Source organism: Durio zibethinus, chromosome 13 (assembly GCF_047325235.1).
Source record: "Durio zibethinus cultivar Kanyao isolate XHJ-2024 chromosome 13, ASM4732523v1, whole genome shotgun sequence".
In the NCBI taxonomy this organism is placed as follows: Eukaryota; Viridiplantae; Streptophyta; class Magnoliopsida; order Malvales; family Malvaceae; genus Durio; species Durio zibethinus.
In genome coordinates, this window is record NC_143174.1 from 20,873,850 (window position 1) to 20,891,941 (window position 18,092).

Below are 18,092 nucleotides of genomic sequence, written 5' to 3' on the forward strand. Positions count from 1 at the left end.
ATATAAACCGACTAAATTAAATTATGTGTTCCCTAATTATAAAATAATTATTAACTCTTTCGTGGCTTCCTTTAATAGTTATGTCACTCAATCAATGCATAGCCACTAAAGTTGACTAGATATTTATAGCTTATATGAACCTAGGAGACAAACATCATGCCAAAGAATTAATTACGTGAAATAAATCAATGACTTCAATAATTACGTCTAGTCCAGTACCAACAGGCATGAAAGATACTTAGAAGATATTTATTTGTAGATTTTTTTAATCTCCCATGAGTAAAATGAACCCTAAATGTAAAAATAAATTTGAAATCTAATAATTTATTATGCTTTTGTACTAAAAGAATAAATGTTAATATTATGAATGTTCTTACGTTAATGGTATATTTAAGATTTTTTTGAAAATTTTATTTATAATATATATATTACTGATAAATTTATCAATTTTATAAATAAAAAAAATGCTTAAGAGAAAATATTAAAATATTTTACTATAACTTAAAAATTATTCATTATTATTTAAAAAATAATTATAAAATAATAAATGTATGTAATACAGGGTCATGAATGGTTTTTTTAAAGGAAATCGATTAATAACATGTGAACATTTAATTCATAGAATGATGCCTGGCAATATATGTAATTGATACAACACTGGATGTGATAAAAAAAATAATTATTAAAGTTACCGATAAAAAATAACTGATCTCGAATTACCTAATTTCTTTAATGTTGTCATTTCAAAGATATACTCTTTCAATTCATTTAAAAATAGGAGATGAACATATATGTTGGGTGCATCCATCGTAGACTTTTAGCAACAAAATCACAAAAACTAAGCCAATTAGAAGAATTCGTCGTAGCAAGTGGGAAAACCTCGAAATCAAATATCTCCCCCACAACACATATTTCTAGGCGTGCTTAGTTTTCACAAGGAAAATAGTAGTAGTAATTATTATTTTCATATTGACCAAAAAATAAGCTAATATTATCTTGTTTCATTTTCACATAATTACCTAACTTCAATAATATGCATCACACTTGGCAAAAAAAATTCTCTTTTCCGACATTCGTGGAGAAAATATTATGATCTAACATAAAGTCTATTTTTAAAAAATGAAAAAATTTTATATACATTTTTTATGATTTATAATTTTCTTATATTTTAAAATTTTTTTATACTTATAATTCGGTCATTTAGTTTCATTATTAAAAAAAAAATAATGATATTAAAAATTAGATATATTTTAACAAAATTATAAAATTATTCTTATTTTTATTTTTAACGTCGTTAATTCGCCGATAATGAAAGTAAATTACATGATTATAAGTAAAAAACATTTGCACAAAAATATATGAGTGAATAAGTCAGAAACTATAAAGAGTCTATGTGAAGTTTACTTTTAAGCATTTAAAGAATTTCCATGCACGCGCTTCACCAGTGTGTTGTGATTTTTCTAGGGGGGATGGGTTGCCCTTCTTGCACGATTCGTTATTCAATACAATCCCCACGTCAGTGACCACATGTCCGTACCTTCGAGAAGCGGTGATCTAGGAGATGTTGTCAGCAAATCCGTACCCGTGACCGCTGACCGCTGACCCGGATCCGTATCATATCCATATTGGGATCATTCACCACTTCACAGGGTCCGGAATGGTGGCTCAAGATACCGGCACAGCCCCTTGTGTTTGTTCTCCGACACTCTCACTCGTGGCGCCGCTGGCTTTTTTTTTTTTTTTTTATAATTTCAGGAGTTTTTATTTATTTATTTGCTTAATTTTTTAACGAAATGAGTTCGTTGACCACTGAGGGCGACACATGGGTGACGCAACTGATATGACAATCACGGTCAGATAGTGGGACCCGATGATGTCACGATTTGAATCTCTGTCGGCTCTTAAGTATTCCTTTCGCAAAGGCGTGGGGAATCTTTCTTTACCCCTATGAACTATGAAGGGTTTGTCCCCCTGGACAACTATCTGATCAGAGCTGTACATATGGCCGATTAGGTGTAATTGGGCTGTGGGGTCAATTGAATAACCTTTGTCTGTGGCCAGGCCCTTCTTGGTTAGGTTTCATACATGCAAAAATATGAGACAATGAAAAGGGGGGTGGGGGGCTTGAACAATTGGTTAGATCATTGGAGCAATAATTTAAGGGTATTGACTGTTGGGTACACCCATTTGTCCAATAATCTTTATTCTTTGCTTGAAAATTTTATTTTTAAAAAATAATTAAAAAAATATGTTTATAAAAATAGAGTGTGTCAGTTGTACAATATTTAAAATTTATTAAAGATATCTGAAACACGTACAGTATCGTCTTGTCTAGAAAATGACCTTGATTGTTCATCATAAAAATTAAAAAAAAAAAAGCCGAACATGTTGAATATTGAGGATCAAGATAATTGAATTGACTACCTTAATGAGATAGATGACAGGCGTAGTTACGTAGCTTATAGGTTAGGCTTTATGCACTTTGATTTTATCCATAAAAAGTGTTTAAAAAAAAAGTCATTCGACTCTTGCTTACGCAATGTTTTTGGAAACTTACATCAAGGCCATGAATAAGTCATTTCTAATTCACGTTCTCCGATAATCATGAACTAACTATATTTTTAAAATGGAACGAGAAGGGATTTTTATTTATTTTGGGCAAATGCGAGAGATAAAAGGAAAAAACAGCATGTCGGGCCAGGGCCCCCAAAAATCAAGAAGACTATTATTATAGACAACAAAATCAAATCATCCTCTTATCTAAAATCAATTAAAAAAAATGAAGAAATTTAGATAAGAAAAAAGCTTTTTTTTAACCTTATTTGTCATAATTTTTTTTTTTATATATCACTTAGTTTGAATTTGTATTTTCAAACTCGCACTTCTAACTAAACACATTTTTTTTAAAATTCTCTTTAGAACTCTTGATGGCACAGTTGAATAAGTGATATACATGTTACTTTTAAATTTAATCATTCCACTAATTTTCATTAAATAAAATTTAGTGAACATTATAATTTTATCGTCTTCATTTGTCACCAAACTTTATTTTAAGAAAAAAAGTAAATAAACATTGTCATTGTTTCTAATAAAATTTTGGTGTCCATTCCCACACCAATTCATCTTTGCTGTAAAGCTAGCTAGCTGAGGGGAAAGAACAGAAAAAGAGTACAGGCCTTTGCAGACCAAGACGAAGGACAGAACCTTAGGCCCAAGTTTTCTTAGCGTAGGATTCGATTAAAAATATATTTGGAGATGAGACGAAGTTCATTAGCAGAGTGGAACATTCTTTGAAGCCCGAATCATTTTTTTCTTGTCCTCACTCCTCACAGCTGCTAAGTACTAGTAACTGTATTTAAATAAGCTTTTTCCTTCTTCTAAAATTGGACATAATCAACCTCGTCCATGGAAATGCAATCTGACTTAATGAAGCTCCTTTTGTTTATTCCTCAGCTCCTCACTCAAAAATCTATGCAATCTACGTGGCCAGAGCTGAGGCATGCAAAACATTTGGAGTGATCACGGCATTTCACAACCCCCAACGAGTCTGGAAAAATGGCAGACTTCTTACAAACTAGAGAAAAAAATAAACTCTCCACCGCCTTATATTGTATATCACTTCTCTCTCCCCTCCGCCTGACATCCGAAGAAACTGTTATATATATATATATATATATATACCCAAATATATATATATATATATGTTTTAAGTGTTTTAAATGAATTTTATGAAAATAAATTTTATAATTTAAATGTTGAAGAATGATATTTGCAAGTTGATAAATAGTTTTTAATGAAAAATAAGCAAAAGAATTCTTATATTGTTTGAAAGTATTCAAACGATTAAATTTAAAATTAACACGTTTGAAAATTTGTTTTGGGCATTCCCATACTATAGTAGCCAAATGTCTTGAAATATTTTACATTGTGCGTTAAAATTTGCTTGTATTATTAGGATTCCGTGAGTTGAGCATTCAAATGCTTTTATTGAAAATTAAAAAAATCTTATTAGTTGCACATAATGATTCATTTAAAAGGTTGTAATTCTTCATTTATCCATGAAAAATTATTTCTAATACCAAAATAGGTTTTATAAACACTTTCATTAACATTCATTTGAAAATATATTTACATCCAATCTCTCAAGAATCAACGTGAAAGAGTGCTTCAAGCGTCTTTGGAATAGATAAATGCATGAGAATAATAGGGCTATCGTACCAGAATCCTTCCTGTCAGACATTTAAAGAAACAAAAAAGGGTAGGTGTTCCAGCTTGTTATCACACATTACCTGTCCACATCTAAAACCTAGTAATACAAGAAAGCTGAGCAGGGAAAAGAGGTTAGTAATGTTATCTGGCTCTGTCCAGATATGAATTTATTAAAGAAGGCACAAAAAGCATCCATCGACATCCTCCAATACTAAGTAAAACAAACACAGCCGGAGGAATTTTAAGCAGCCAGGAAGCATGCAAGGATAGAGGATATTCGCAAACCTCATGAGCTACAAGGAATATTTTTCAAACCAACTTTTTTTTTTAATTTTTAATATACTTTGAACCATTACTTTAATAGCCGAAAAATATATTACCCATATAAGTTTTTTTGAATTTATAACCTATAAATATCAATTTTAATGATATATCAATTGATCTAAAACTCAATTCATTTTTTCAAACCAACTTTTTTTTAAAGTAAGCATAGTGTACAAATATCAGGATTACTAGTGTGGAAAGTTGTTGTCAACAAAAGTATTGGTCTGCTTCACGGTCAACGACTCAGTATCTCAAGCAGAATAATCCCATCCTGAACAGATGGATAATCAGGCCAGAAAAAACCCAAGTTGTGAACCTGTGAGAGAGAATGGAATGGAGCCAAATGGAAAAAATGGAATTTGTTTAATTATTACCTGATTAGACTACATATGCATGATTTTAAAACCATTACGAAGTCTCAATTTAAATGAATGTCCCTTCCAATTAGTCTATCCTGTCTTTTAAGTTTCACCGGCAGGAGAATCGGCGATCCATTGGAAAGCTTCAAAGCTTATGTAACAGTGCCGGGCATCAGAAGGGCCCTACAATTAGATTTTGCTGTCAAATAACGGACTCGTTTAACTGGTAGGACAAATACAAGGGACCATAACATGCACAATAATCACATTTTTTAGTCAATATATCCAATCCAATATAAAACTAAAAATTTATCTGACGTTGACTAAAATTTTATGTGGCTTTTTGGTTGGATTTTAAGGTTTAGATGATAATTGATACGTATATTTTTTCTCTTTTTCTTGTTTTCATTTATTTCTTTTTCCTTCCACAAAAAGCCACATTAGCTTTAATATATATCATGTCATAAGCTAATGATCATTTCGGCATATTTAACCAAAGAGAATTGACAAAGTTATCAATTAAATTTAGATTAGCAAATTAATATAATGAGAGGACTTAAATTTTTATGAATTATATATTGTAAAGACTAATGCTTCGTTTGGACAACTGGTAAAAAAACTTTTATCATACTAGTTTGAAGATTGAATTCTTAAATTTCGAATGAATACAATGAGCGATTGCATAATTTGACCAAAACAAATCAATAGAGTATCTATCCAAATATTCATTCAAATACTGACGAAGACCAAATGCCAAAAAGATGCTTTGGCCTTTGAGAAATCCCCATCTCAATTACCAACTTTATTATTATAATCTAGAGCCCCTATCGCCTTCGTCCATCTTTGTAAGAGATAAACTCCATCTTACAAAGAAAAAGGAAATGGATCTAATCTATGAAACTCTTCAAAGTTTAATTGGTGCAGAAGGGTTCTGCCCTAGAGTCTCTATGGTGTCGACAATCTTCACAGTGTTAGCCATGGTAGCAGGTGTAATGGGCTATCTATATGGGCCCTATTGTGGGGTGAAAAGGGTGGTAGGACATCTACCGTTGATGACGAAGTACGGCCCTGATGTGTTTCCAGTCCTTGCCAAACAATATGGTTCTATTTTCAGGTCAGTTTGCAGCTTTTCTCTTTTCCCCTTCAGCCTCCCCACTGGTCCAAAGGGTCTCTTTTTCACAAGGAACTCTCTTATATAGTACACAAGTAACGTAACTGTGCTATCAATGAAGATTGCAAGTGTTTTAATCTTGATGACACCTGAATATTGCTGGGATGCAAGATGAGCGACTATGATAAGCGCAATAGTATTTATCCACCAACCTATTAGGAATATGGGTCTAGCTCCATTGTATCCATCAATTCAAAGGCCTGAAGCTTTTTTTTTTTTTTTTTAATGTGAAATAAAGCCCTACATATTAAAAGCGTGTGGGGAGTTATTAGGCAAAAAAAAAGCGAGGGTATGCGGCTGAAACCCAAAGGAAAAGAAAAGCTAGAAAAGATAAAGGAAGAATTGGTTGAATAAAAGTTAATTTGTGATCTGATTGAGTTAAAATTTTATCAACAGATTTACGATTTAATATTCTACATTCTAAACGGTGACAATCGGGTTTGAAACTCTCTAAGAATAAATTTAAAGTGTATTTGTTGAGTTATCTATTTGGTGATATTTCTCTAATTGTCTCTCTAATTGTTGATTAGCTTTAGTTTTAGTTAGATGAGAACTTTGTATATCCATTAATTGATAGTGAAAATTTTTTTTGTGGTTCGTGATTTTTTTCCTCTACAATAAAGGGCTTTTCATATAAATGTTGGTGTGCTTTATTCTTTTTTGCGTTCTGGATTATTGATGTCTGTTGCTGTCGGTTTATTATGATATATTACTTTTGTGTTATTATATTTGTCACTTCAAGCCCAACAAGTAGTATCAGAGTACTAATTATTTTAAAAAATTGATACAGAAGCAACCCAAGATAGAAGCAAATTCTGTTTGAGATCATGAAGATTGATACAAGTTTCATGATAAAATTGATAGTATCAAGTTATTCAATTTAAAAATCTTTGATGGAGGATAACTTATACTGTAAAGATTTGTATGAGCTAGTATTGGTGATTCAGCTAAGCCAATAGATACGAAAGCTGAAAGAAACTAAGTAGAAAGATGCTGACTACAATAAAAAAATGGATTAATATTAGCGTGTTCTATCATGTAATGTAAAAAACAGATGCTCACATTATTTGAAAAAAAATAGCAACATTATATGAGAGAAAAATAGGCATGAATAAAGTTATGTTTATTAAAAAGCTTACAACTTTACAGTACAGGAATAAACAATTAATTACAGAACACTTGAGTGGTTTTTAAGATATATTCAATTGGGTGACTACTATAGAGTTAAGATGGATAATGAAATTAATGTGTTATTTTTTTTTTGAGTTTATTGCCAGACAGTTAAAATACTCTAGTTGTGACTGTTTTTAATTCAGCTCACGATTACAATGTGACATTAGAGATGATAAAAGATAGTATACTTAATGAAAAAGCAAGGCGAAAAGATTTAGACCCTGAAAATCAAACTCTTGTCATAGAAAACAAAGGTAGAAACATCAATAGAGGTTAAAACTCAAAAGGTCATAGTAAATCTAAACATAGATCCAAGTCCAGAGATAAAAGTGAAATGCTTCTATTATGGTAAACTAAGTCATATAAAGCGATACTACAAAATCTTAAAGAAAATACGAAAATATAAGAAAGATAAGAGTTCATATGATGGTAATTTTACAGCAATGAATTCAGATAGTGATTCAGTTACTTTGATTTATACACATGGTTATTATAATCATGTTGGTGACCTTGGCATTGAGTGGATAATTGACCCAAAAATGGCATATCATTGTATTCATAAAAGAAAATTGTTTATAACTTACAAAGCAAGAGACTTTGGTTGTACTAAGATGAAAAATAAAAGTGTGTCATAGATTATTGAGATTGGTAATATTGTTATACAAACTAGTACATGATACATGTTAACTTTAAGAAATGTTAGACACATTTTGGATATAAGAATGAACTTATTTGCTATTAATATCCTTGATAAGAATAGTTATAAAAGTCAATAAAAAAATGGATAGTGAAAGCTTTTCAAAAGATTTATGATAATTACAAGAGAAAAATTATGCTGTAAAATATACAAGATATGGATACAATTAAACAGCAACCGAATAAATACTGTTGAGGATGATGCTTTAGCAAATATGTGGCATAAGAGGCTAGTACACATGAGTGAGATGGGGTTACAGGTTTTGGTAATGCAACCTCTTATTTTTTTGACCAAAGGTATATCTCTCGATTCATGTAATCATTTTTTGCATGGCAAGCATCGTAAAGTTTCTTTTTATATATGTTTAAAAAAAAGATTGAAATTGATTCATTCTAACATATATGGTTTTATTGAGGTTGAGTTATTGAGTTATTTGTTACTTTTATTCATGATGTTTTATATAAGACTTGGGTATATATATTGAAAAACAAAAGTTAGGTATTATAATATTTTTAAAAATTTTATGCCATAGTGGAAAGGATGATAGAGTTACTTTTGAAGTGTATTAGAATTAATAATGGTGGAGAATACATATCTAAAGACTTTAAAGAATATTGTTCAAAGCACGGGATCAGGCATGAGATGACAAAACCTGAAACATAACAGATAATGATGTAGCTAAAAAGATGAATTGCACCATTATAAAAAAAGTCATATGTATGTTGACGATGGTAAAATTACTAAAGCCATTTTGAGGTGAAGTGGTCAACACAGCTTATTATTTGCTTAACAAATCACCATAAGTTCTTTTGGGCTTTGACATTCTAGAAAGAGTGTGGATAGGAAAAAATGCTTCATACTCTCATTTGAAAGTTTTCAGGTGTAAAGCATTCATGCATGTATTAAAAGAGTAAAGGTCAAAGCTTGACAGTAAAATCACACAATGTGTATTTTTAAGACACAGTGATGATGAATTTGACTACAAGTTATTGGATCTAGTAAATAAAAAGACAATCACAAGTAGAGATGTGATCTTTTATGAAAAAAGAGAGAAAACTATATTTATTATTGTTGAGTGTGATGTTTCAACATTGACAAAGATTTCATCAAAAAAAATCACAAATGGTGAAAATGAGCAAGAGACAGAACTTTGGGATACAAATAAGCCAACCGTAATTAATGATGAGCTAGATGCAATCAGTGTTAAGTAAGGAAATAGTCATTTCCACCAGAGAGTATTGAGTAGAGGAAGCTATTTTTGGCATCAGGTAGTGTAGAGTCTTAACCTAGGATATCTACTAAAGAATACAGGTCATCTGTCAAGTATCTAAGTTCATATTTTATTTTAGTTATCAATGAGTGAGAGCCAAAGAGCTTCTAAGATGTACAGACTACATCGGATAGAGAGCACTGGTTAAAAACAATGAAAAAATAAATGAAATCATTGTAAAAAAATGATACATATGATCTTGTTAAACTTTTAAAAAGAAGGAGGTCATTGAAGAATAAAATAGGTGTTCAAGCTGAAAAAAAGATAGTGACAAGCTAATAAAGTAAAAAGCTTGATTGGTGGTGAAAGATTTTTCTCAGAAACCCAACATCGATTTTGATAAAAATCTTCTCTTCAATTATGAAGATGAGTTCCATTTGAGTAGTACTGAGATTAACATCTAGTTTGAATCTTGAGCTTGAGTAACTTGATGTCAAGACTGCATTCTTGCATGGTTATTTGTAAAAAAATATTTATAAGGATCAGCCTGAAGGTTTTGAAGCGAAAGAAAAAGAGCATTTAGTTTGCAAACTGAAAAAATATAAGTATGGCTTGAAACAAGCTCTATGATAGTGGTACAAAAAATTTGATTCTTTTATGGTAAGCCATAGCTATAAAAGAAAGGTAGCAGATCCTTATGTGTATGTTAGAAAATTCTTTAATAGTAACTTCATTATTCTCTATTATACATTGATGATATGTTGATTATAGGACAAGATACTGGAACAATTCATAGGTTGAAAGAACAATTGTCTAAGTCTTTTGACATGAAAACTTTAGGTCCAGCAAAGTAAATTTTCAGTATGGATATTATCTAAGATAGGAGAGCTAGAAAGCTATGGTTGTCATAGGAAAAGTATATTGAACAAGTATTTAGTAGATTCAATATGCAACATGTTAAATCAGTTAGTAGTCCACTTGTCAACCATTTTCATCTGAGTAAAAAATCTTATCCGATGACTAAAGTAAAGCAACTAGCTATGTCTAGTATTCTTTATTCTTTTATAGTCAGTTTTTAGATGTATCTTATAATTTACACATAGCCTGACATTGCTCATGCAGTTAGTGTAGTGAGTAAATTTCTTTTTAATTCGAAAAAATTTCATTAAAAAAATAGTGAAATGAATTTTTAAATATTTGAAAGACACTTTAAAAATGTGCTTGAGTTATGAAGTTTTACAACTAATTCTAGAAGGGTTTACTAATGCTAACATGACAAACGATCCTATGGTAAGAAATCTACTTGAGGGTCACTTTTGTAAAAGGAGCTATATCTTGCCAATCTAAGTTACAAAAAGTGTATTGCCTTGTCAACTATAAAGGTTGAGTATATTGTAGCAACCAAAGCAGGTAAAGAAATGCTTTGGATGAAACTTTTTCATCTTGAATTGGGATTGAATCAAAAAAAGTAAGTGGTATTTTGTGATAGCAAGAGTGCTTTATATTTGAGTAAGAATGCTATGTACCATGCTAGAATAAAGCACATTGATGTTAGATATAATTGAATACATTTGATGATTGAGGAATAGCGAATGCAATTAAAGAAAGTCCATACTAATGAGAATACAACAAATATATTGACTAAGAGACTTCTTAGAAAAAAGTGTAAACTCTACAGCAACTTGGTCGGAATGTGTTCCTTGGTCGAGGCAAGTTTCAAATAAAACTGTTATGAAGATGAATCTTCTCCTAATGAAACTGGAGGGAGATATTGTTAGGAATGTAGGGTCCAGCCCCATTATATCCACCAATTAAAAGGCCCAAAGCTTTTTGACTTTTAATGTGAAATAAAGCCCTGCATATTAAAAGAGTGGAGTGGCTGGTAGGCAAGCGTCGAAACCAAAGAAAAAGAAAAGCTAGAAAAGATAAAAAGAAAAGAGATAAATGAGAGTTGGTTAAACAGAAATCGATCTGTGGTCCGATTGAGTTAAAATTTTATCAATAGGTTTACGATTCAATGTTCTACACTCTGATTGGTAGAGATCGGATTTGAAGCTTTCTAGGAACAAATCCAAAGTATATTTGTTGAGTTACTTATTTGATGAGATTTCTCTAATTGTCTCTTTAGTTATTGATTTGCTCTAATTTAACTAGAAAAAAGTTTTGTATATCTATTATTTGATAGTGAAAAATTTTTTGATAGTCTGTGATTTTTTTTCTCTACACTAGATGGTTTTTCACATAAATTTTGGTGTGTTTTATTTTTCTAACATTTTGAATTATTGATTATTATCTATTACTATAAATTTATTATGATATATTATTTCTACATTATTATGTTTGTCACTTCAAACCCAACACAACCATCATACTTCGCAAGCCTAATTCCAACCATGCAAAATTATATTGAATCTCCTACAGAAAATCTCCATTTATTTAAAGAAAGACGTCACTTTTTCTAACCTCTTACTCAAACTGGCTACTGATATAATTGGACAAGCTGCTTTTGGGGTTAACTTTGCCCTCTACAAACCATAATCAATGAGTGAATGAATCAGGACTGTGAATAACCAAGGCAGTAAAAATAATGAAGTCTCTGACTACGTCAATCAGCATATCTACTCTACAACACAACTTAAGATGGACTTATCAGGTTCTTTTTCAATATCATAGGTCTACTTGTCCCCGTATTACAGGAGCCTTTCAGGCAGATTTTAAAAAGAATACCAGGAACCATGGACTGGAAAGTTAACAGGACTAAAATGAGGTTCAAAGGACTTCTTGTCTCAAATATTGAGTGCAAGGGAATCAGAGAATGTGGTTGAGAATGTGTCTACTCCAGGCTACATTATTGCAGTCACTTATGAGCATCTTCTTTCTGGGTCAGCAACAATAGCCTTTACATTATCTTCAATTGTAGATTTAGCTGATGGACATACAGAGGTGGAGAAAAAATTGCTGGCAGAGATTGATGGGTTTGGGCCCCATGACCTAGTGCCAACTGCTTATGATCTTCAATATAAATTTCCGAATCTTGATCAGGCAAGTCCCTGAGGCTTCACTTTTTGATATTTAAGCAATGTTTGACAATTGGATTTGTTCTTTTATGTTCCTTAAATTGCATTTGTTGGTTTGACTTCAGGTTATTAAAGAGGCTATGAGGTTCTACATTGTTTCTCCATTAGTTGCAAGAGGAACATCAAAAGAAGTGGAGATGGGAGTTTACCTTCTACCTAAGCTATTACCATCTCTCTCTCTCTCTTTTTTATGTTAGGAAGGTATTACCATCTCCCGTATAGAACCCAATGTAATTTAATTTTGTGCATGGACCAATGATAGTCTGTGATTTTCCAACTTCATTTTGTTATGTATGGATAAGCAGGGAACATGGGTCTGGTTAGCACTTGGAGTCTTAGCAAAAAAGGCATCCTTATGATCTCATTGTTAGGAAAATGGGGTCCAGTCCCATGTAAGTGGTTTTGGACCAAGTAAAGGCCATGGGCCTTGATCTTTTATTTTACACAGAGCCCTAGCTACTTAATAAAAAAGAAGTGGGGTTGTTTTATGTGTGTGTCGACAACCAAGCAGAAAAAGAAGAAAAGCCAGGAAAAGCAGAGAGAGAAAAAAGAAAAGGGAGAGTTGGTTAAACGGAAGTCGATCCGTGGTCCGATTGAGTTGGAACCTTGTCAGGAGGTTTATGATTCAGAGTTATACATTCTAACGGTGAAGATCGGGTTTGAAGCTCTCTAGGAACAAATCCAAGGTGTATTTGTTGAGTCACTTATTTGGTGAGATTTCTCCAATTGTTTCTCTAGTTGTTGATTAGCTCTAGTTTTAGCTAGAGAAGAACTTTGTATAACTATTATTTGATAGTGAAGATTTTTCTGGTGGCCCGTGGTTTTTTTCCTCTACACTGGAGGGTTTTCCACGTAAATCTTGGTGTACTTTATTTTTCTTGCGCATTTGATTATTGATTGTTGTCTATTGCTTCTGTATTGTTGTGATTATTGCTTCAGACGCAACAAGTGGTATCAGAGCGAGGGTTATTTTGAGACATCGATACAGAAGCATCCCAGGATAGAAGTAAATTCTGTTTGAGATCATGGAGGGTGATACAGGTTCCATGATAAAATTGATAGCATCGAATTATTCAATTTGGAAGCCTATGATGGAGGATCATCTATACTGTAAAGATTTGTATGAGCCAGTATTGGGTGATTCGGCTAAACCAGCAGATATGAAAGATGAAAGCTGGAAGAAGCTAGGTAGAAAGACGCTGGCTACAATCAGAAAATGGGTTGATATCAGCGTGTTCCATCATGTAGCGCAGGAGTCAGATGCTCACATTGTTTGGGAAAAATTGGCAGCATTGTATGAGAGAAAAATAGGTATGAATAAAGTTATGCTTGTTAAGAAGATTGTAACTTTACAGTACAGGGATGGACGATCTGTTACAGAGTACTTGAGTGATTTTCAAGATATATTTAATCGGATGACTACTATGGAACTTAAGATGGATGATGAAATGAAGGCATTATTTCTTTTGGGTTCATTGCCAGACAGCTGGAATACTCTAGTTGTGACTGTTCTTAATTCAGCTCCTGATTATAAGGTGACATTGGAAATGGTAAAGGACAGTATACTTAATGAAGAAGCGAGGCGAAAAGATGTAGACCCTGAGAATCAAGCTCTGGTCACAGAGAACAGGGGTAGAAACATCGACAGAGGTCAGGACTCAAAAGGTCGTGATAAGTCTAAACATAGATCCAAGTCTAGAGGTAAAGTGAAGTGTTTCCATTATGATAAGACGGGTCATATAAAACGAAACTGTAGAATCTTAAAGCAAGAGCGAAAAGATGAGAAAGGTAAGAGTTCAGATGATGGCAATGTTGCAGCAGTGAATTCAGATAGTGATTCAGTTACTTTGATTTGTACACATGATGATTGTAATCATGTTAGTGATCCCGGCATTGAGTGGATAGTTGACACAGGAGCGGCATATCATTGTGTTCCTAAGAGAGAGTTGTTTACAACTTATAAAGCAGGAGACTTTGGTTGTACCAAGATGGGAAACAAGAGTGTGTCGCAGATTGTTGGGATTGGTGATATTGTTGTACAAACTAGTACAGGCTGCATGTTGACTTTGAGGGATGTCAGACACATTCCAGATATGAGAATGAACTTGCTTGCTGTTAATGTCCTTGATAAGGAGGGATATGAAAGCCGACAAAAGAATGGACAGTGGAAGCTTCTCAAAGGATCTATGGTAGTTGCAAGGGGAAAACTATGCTGCACAATGTATAAGACATGGATGCAATTGAACGGTAACCAGGTAAATACCGTTGAAAATGATGCTTCAGCAAACTTGTGGCACAGGAGGCTGGCACACATGAGTGAAAAAGGGTTACAGGTTTTGGCAAGGCACTCTCTTATTCCCTTAACCAAAGGTATGTATCTCGATTCATGTGATTATTGTTTGTTTGGTAAGCATCATAGAGTTTCTTTTCGTAAAAATTCTCAGAAAAAAGAAAATAGATTGGAATTAATTTATTCTGACGTATGTGGTCTCATTGAGGTTGAGTCATTAGGTGGTAGCAGATATTTTGTTACTTTTATTGATGATGCTTCACGTAAGACTTGGGTGTATATGTTGAAATATAAAAGTCAGGTACTGCAGTATTTTCAAAAATTTCATGCCATGGTTGAAAGGATGACAGGGTTACCCTTGAAGTGTATTCGAACTGATAATGGTGGGGAATACACATCTAAAAGCTTTGAAGAGTATTGCTCAAAGCATGGGATCAGGCATGAGAGGACAGAACCTGAAACACCGCAGCATAATGGTATAGCTGAAAGAATGAATCGCACCATTGTGGAAAAAGTCAGATGTATATTGAGGATGGCAAAATTACCAAAGCCATTCTGGGGTGAAGCAGTCAACACAGCTTGTTATTTACTTAACAGGTCACCATCAGTTTCTTTGGGCTTTGACATTCCAGAAAGAGTGTGAACAGGAAAAGATGCTTCATACTCTCACTTGAAAATTTTTAGGTGTAAAGTATTCATGCATGTGCCGAAAGAGCAGAGATCAAAGCTTGACAGTAAAGCTACACAGTGTGTGTTTGTAGGATATGATGATGAGGAATTTGGCTACAGGGTATGGGATCCAGTAAAGAGAAAGACAGTCAGAAGCAGAGATGTGGTCTTTCATGAAAAAGAAACCATAGTAGACCTTGAGAAAAATGAGAAGACTACACGAGTTACTGTTGAGTGTGATGTTTCAACACCGACAGAGATTTCACAGGAAAGAGTCACAGATGGTGAAAATGAGCCAGAAACAGAACTTGGGGATATGGATGAGCCAGCTACAGTTGGTGATGAGCCAGATGCTATTAGTGTTGAGCAGGGGGAGCTACCTTCGGCATCAAGTGATGTAGAGTCTCAGCCTAGGAGATCTATTAGAGAGCGCAGGCCATCTACCAGGTATCCAAATTCAGATTTTATTTTAGTTACCAGTGAAGGGGAGCCAGAAAGCTTTCAAGATGTGCAAGCTACTCCGGATAGAGAGCACTGGTTAAAAGCAATGAAAGAAGAGATGGAGTCATTGCGAAAGAATGGTACTTATGATCTTGTTAAACTTCCAACAGGGAAGAGGCCATTAAAGAATAAATGGGTGTTCAAGTTGAAAAAGGATGGTGACAAACTAGTGAGGTACAAAGCTCGATTGGTAGTAAAAGGTTTTTCTCAGAAATCGGGCATCGATTTTGATGAGATTTTTACTCCAGTTGTAAAAATGAGTTCTATTCGAATGGTACTGGGATTGACAGCTAGTTTGAATCTTGAACTTGAGCAACTTGATGTTAAAACTGTATTTTTGCATGGTGATTTTCAGGAGGACATTTATATGAATCAGCCTGAGGATTTTGAAGTGAAAGGGAAAGAGCACTTAGTTTGCAAATTGAAGAAAAGCTTGTATGGCTTGAAACAAGCTCCACGACAGTGGTACAAGAAGTTTGATTCTTTTATGGTGAGTCATAGCTATAAAAGAACAGCAGCGAATTCTTGTGTGTATGTTAAACAATTCCCTAATGGTAACTTCATTATCCTATTATTATATGTTGATGATATGTTGATTGTAGGACAAGATGCTAGTATGGTTTGCAGGTTGAAAGAACAATTGTCTAAGTCCTTTGATATGAAGGATTTAGGTCCAGCAAAGCAGATTCTTGGTATGGACATTATCTGAGATAGGAGAGCTGGAAACCTGTTGTTGTCACAGGAAAAGTATGTTGAACGAGTGCTTGATAGATTCAACATGCAACATGCTAAATCAGTTAGCAGTTCACTTGCCAACCATTTTCATCTAAGTAAGAAATCTTGTCCAGTGTCTAAGGAAGAGCAATTAGCTATGTCTAGTATTCCTTATTCTTCTGTAGTCGGTTCTTTAATGTATCTTATGGTTTGTACAAGGCCTGACATTGCTCATGCAGTTGGTGTAGTGAGCAGATTTCTTTCTAATCCAGGGAAGGTTCACTGGGAAGCAGTGAAATAGATTTTTAGATATTTGAGGGGTACCTCAAAAATGTGCTTGACTTATGGAGTTTCACAACCAGTTTTAGAAGGGTTTACTGATGCTAACATGGCAGGCGATCTTGATGGTAGGAAATCTACTTCAGGGTATTTGTTCACTTTTGCAGGAGGAGCTGTATCTTGGCAGTCTAAGTTGCAGAAGTGTGTTGCTTTGTCAACTACAGAGGCTGAGTATATTGCAGCAACTGAAGCATGTAAAGAAATGCTTTGGATGAAACGTTTTCTTCTTGAATTAGGGTTGAATCAGAAAGAGTATGTGGTATTTTGTGATAGCCAGAGTGCTTTAGATTTGAGTAAGAATACCATGTACCATGCTAGAACAAAGCACATTGATGTTAGATATCATTGGTTACGTTCAGTGATTGAAGAACAGCAGATGCTATTGAAGAAAGTCCATACTGATAAAAATGTGGCAGATATGTTGACTAAGATACTTCCCAGGAAAAAGCTTGAGCTTTGCAGTAACTTGGCCGGAATGAGTTCCCTGGCCAAGGTAAGTTCCAAATGAAACTGCTATGGTGATGAATCTCCTCCTAATGGGGCTGGAGGGGGAGATTGTTAGGAAAATGGGGTCCAGTCCCATGTAAGTGGTTTTGGACCAAGTAAAGGCCATGGGCCTTGATCTTTTATTTTACACAGAGCCCTAGCTACTTAATAAAAAAGAGGTGGGGTTGTTTTATGTGTGTGTCGACAACCAAGCAGAGAAAGAAGAAAAGCCAGGAAAAGCAGAGAGAGAAAAAGGAGAAGGGAGAGTTGGTTAAACGGAAGTCGATCAATGGTCCGATTGAGTTGGAACCTTGTCAGGAGGTTTATGATTCAGAGTTATACATTCTGAACGGTGAAGATCGGGTTTGAAGCTCTCTAGGAACAAATCCAGGGTGTATTTGTTGAGTCACTTATTTGGTGAGATTTCTCCAATTGTTTCTCTAGTTGTTGATTAGCTCTAGTTTTAGCTAGAGAAGAACTTTGTATAACTATTATTTGATAGTGAAGATTTTTCTGGTGGCCTATGATTTTTTCCCTCTACACTGGAGGGTTTTCCACGTAAATCTTGGTGTGCTTTATTTTTCCTGCGCATTTGATTATTGATTGTTGTCTATTGCTTATGTATTGTTGTGATTATTGCTTCAGGCGCAACACTCATTCCGTTTGGAATCGGGCCTTGGGCATGCATTGCCCAGAAGTTTCCCTTCCAGGATATCAAACTCTCCTTGATACACCTATATGGAAATATATATTTCGACATTCTTCCAGCATGGAAAATCCTTTGGAGCTTGAATATGTCATATAGTTCTCTACTTCAAAAATGGTGTAAAGCTCACAGTCATAAATAGAACATGAAGATTATTGTATGTTGCT

At 33.7% G+C, this 18,092-nt stretch overlaps 1 pseudogene; it reads left to right on the forward strand.

Moving 5' to 3' along the window:
- Positions 1-5,773: 5,773 nt before the first annotated feature.
- On the forward strand, positions 5,774-18,074 carry LOC111302546 (cytochrome P450 711A1-like; annotated as a pseudogene).
- Positions 18,075-18,092: the final 18 nt, after the last annotated feature.